Source organism: Cyprinodon variegatus, unplaced genomic scaffold, assembly GCF_000732505.1.
Source record: "Cyprinodon variegatus isolate N-32 unplaced genomic scaffold, C_variegatus-1.0 Scaffold1260, whole genome shotgun sequence".
NCBI classification, from domain to species: Eukaryota; Metazoa; Chordata; class Actinopteri; order Cyprinodontiformes; family Cyprinodontidae; genus Cyprinodon; species Cyprinodon variegatus.
Window position 1 is genome coordinate 154,499 of NW_015151713.1, and position 3,373 is coordinate 157,871.

Here is a 3,373-nt window from a genome sequence, read left to right on the forward strand (position 1 = left end):
AAGTCCAATAATGAGACACCACTCCCGATCACGCCCCTCCAGGTGTCACTGTCGTTTCCTACGTGGGCGTTGACCACGTTTCCCACGTGGTCAACACCCACGTGGTGGGGAATCCTTTAGCAGAAATGACTGCTTCAATGCGGCGTGGCATGGAGGCCATCAGCCTGTGGCTCTGCTGAGGTGTTATGGAGGCCCAGGATGCTTCCATAGCGGCATTTAGCTCATCCACAGTGTTGGGTCCTCCAGACTCTGGCACCTTGATTTCCAAATGACGTGCAAAACTGAGCAACAGTCCAGTGCTGCTTCTCTGTAGCCCAGGTCAGGCGCCTCTGCTGCTGTTTCTGGTTCTAAAGCGGCTGACCTGGGGAATGCGGCACCTGTAGCCCATTTCAGTCCATTTTAGTTATTTTATCTTTTTGTGCAGCACTTTGGAAACCTTGTGTTTATTTAAACCGTGCTATATAAATAAAGTGGATTGGATTGGATTTCCTGCACACGCCTGTGCATGGTGGCTCTGGATGTTTCTACTCCAGACTCAGTCCACTGTTTCAGGTCCCCCAAGGTCTGGAATCGGCCCTTCTCCACAATCGTCCTCAGGGTCCGGTCACCTCTTCTGGTTGTGCAGCGTTTTCTGCCACTTTTTCCTTCCCACTGAGGCGCCTTGATGCAGCAGCACTCTGGGAACAGCCTATTAGTTCAGAAATATCTCTCTGTGTCATAGCCTCTTGCTGAGGGGGTCAATGACGGCCTTCTGGACAGCAGTCAGGTCGGCAGTCTGACCCATGATTGGGTTCTGAGTGATGAACCAGGCTGGGAGTTTTAAAGGCCTCAGGAATCTTTTTCAGATGTTTAGACTTAATTTGTTGATTCAGATGATTAGGTGCATAGCAGCTCGTTTAGAGACCTTTATCATTATATGCTAATTTGGTGAGATAGGAATGTTGGGTTTTCATGAGCTGTCTGCTAAAATCATCCGTATGAAGACAATAAAAGACCTGAAATATTTCAGTTAGTGTGCAATGAATCTAAAATATATGAATGTTCAAGTTTTATCATTACATTATGGAAAATAATGAAGTTTATCGCAATATGCTAATACTTTGAGAAGGACCTGTAGATGGATTTATTGCTTAGTTCATCCACTGACTGGGAAATGACCTGTGGAACGTCTCCCTGCAGACAGAAAACTGCTGGTTTCTGCAGCCAAATGCTGCTCAGGGAGGCATTTTCACTGCGCGTCTCTGTGGGAGAGGGGAGTACCAATATGGCTTCACTTTTTCAGTCAATCAGCAATCCAGTGAATAAATAGAGATCAGTGGGTAGAACAATCCAGAACAACCTTCACATGATTAAAAAAAAGACCAAACCAGTAAATATTGCTACATATTAGTTTATGGTGTCCAGTCCAGCTTCAGCCGGTCAGCAGTTACAGGTCAACATCTACCTTTTCTTAAATCTCCAGTTTAAACATTTTCCTTCAGATGATAAAAATGTACATCATTAAGCATCGATATGAAAATACTGACATTCTTCATTATAAATCTATATCTGGCTAAAAAAAAAGAAAATCATTTAAAAACAGACTGAAAGCGAAACATCTGCCTTTGATGTGGCTGCTAATACAACCGTCACCCAAAAATAATAATTCACAGTATGAGAAATCAGAAGTAGTGTTAATTCGATGCAGATTTCCACCCATTCTTCAACCAGAGAAGCGAAATCCACTGAAATTTGCTGTAGAGAAAACTCTAACGTACCTTGAGATTTACGACCAAATATATATATATATATATTTTTTTTAAAATGGGTACAAAGAAAAAAAAAAACAAAGTTGAAAGATTACAGAATAAATAAAACAGTTGGTGTGGTTACAATCCCAGTGCTGAAGTTCAGATATAAGGCTACAAAATTAGCAATAATTACTAAAGATTTCCATGAAAACCAAAACCAGCCTCATCTGGACCCTCAGGGTCCAAACCTCCAGAGTACCCTGTGAACATCGGCTTTCGTCCCTGAGCTGCAGGAACATCGGCTTTCGTCCCTGTGCTGCAGGAACATCTGCTTTCGTCCCTGTGCTGCAGGAACATCTGCTTTCGTCCCTGTGCTGCAGGAACATCTGCTTTCGTCCCTGTGCTGCAGGAACATCGGCTTTCGTCCCTGAGCTGCAGGAACATCGGCTTTCGTCCCTGAGCTGCAGGAACATCGGCTTTCGTCCCTGTGCTGCAGGAACATCGGCTTTCGTCCCTGTGCTGCAGGAACATCGGCTTTCGTCCCTGTGCTGCAGGAACATCGGCTTTAATCAGTCATAGGTCGGGTTTTTTTACAGTGCACAGAAATATTGCAGTCATCAATGGATTTGCTGTAAGGGGCCGTTTGGCTCCTCCTCTAACGACCTTAGAGTCAGTCTGGAGATCAGATTAATGCACCATTCATAATCTGGAGGTTCCCTTCACATGATTTGTTCCCTAAAAGATGATTCTGATTGATTCCACCGGAATTAAAATGATTTTATTCTAAATACAGTGACGTTTAAAATAATCAAACCGCCTGGATCCAGCAGAGGGCGCCATTTCTTCTCAAAGAGAAGGAGGGAAACCAAACAGGTGACCTTTGGCCAAACACTAACAGAACCGAACAGAAACCAGGAGTTTCTTCTGAAACGTCAGGTTAGGATTCTCAGGAACGCCGTTGGAGGCGGATCCTCGCCACGCCGATGCTGACCATGACGCTCTACACACATCATGGCGGCTGCTCTTCATCTTTAGCAGTGCTCAGCCACAGATCCTCTCCATGCAGACGGTTCTGGAGAAGCTTCTAGTTACACTGACAACATGTGATGATGAGCTCCATGGAGCCCCAGCAGATGTCCAGATGTTCCAGCAGGTTCCTTAAGGCCTCTTCAGTGGATTTAACTGATCCACATCTTTAGCTCTCTGAAGCTAAACTGTCTCACTTTCATTCTTTGGCTTGAAAACATTTTTATTGTTACAGTCTGAGGCTCATCAGCCACATGAATCTGTTTAGTTTTGCAACAGGAAAAGATTAAATCTGCTGCTCCTTCACTGATGGACTGCTTAATCAGTCTAAACCGGTTTGGATCTCATTTCTTTTAGCTCTAAGCTAACGTTCCAGCTGATCACAGACGCTTCAGTCTAAAAGAGAATTCACGTCCAGATTACTGACTTTTAAAAGTCGCAAGCGATAAAAAGCTGGAAGTTTATGAGATAAAGCGTAAACACACAGGCGGGGTCTAAAAGGCGCCCCCTGGTGGTTGGACCCAATTCTTGGGTTATTTCCTTCCAGCTTTAAAGGAAAAGTCGCTCATATTCAGAATCCAAACTTCTGAAAGTTCTTTAAATCTGAAATGATTCCA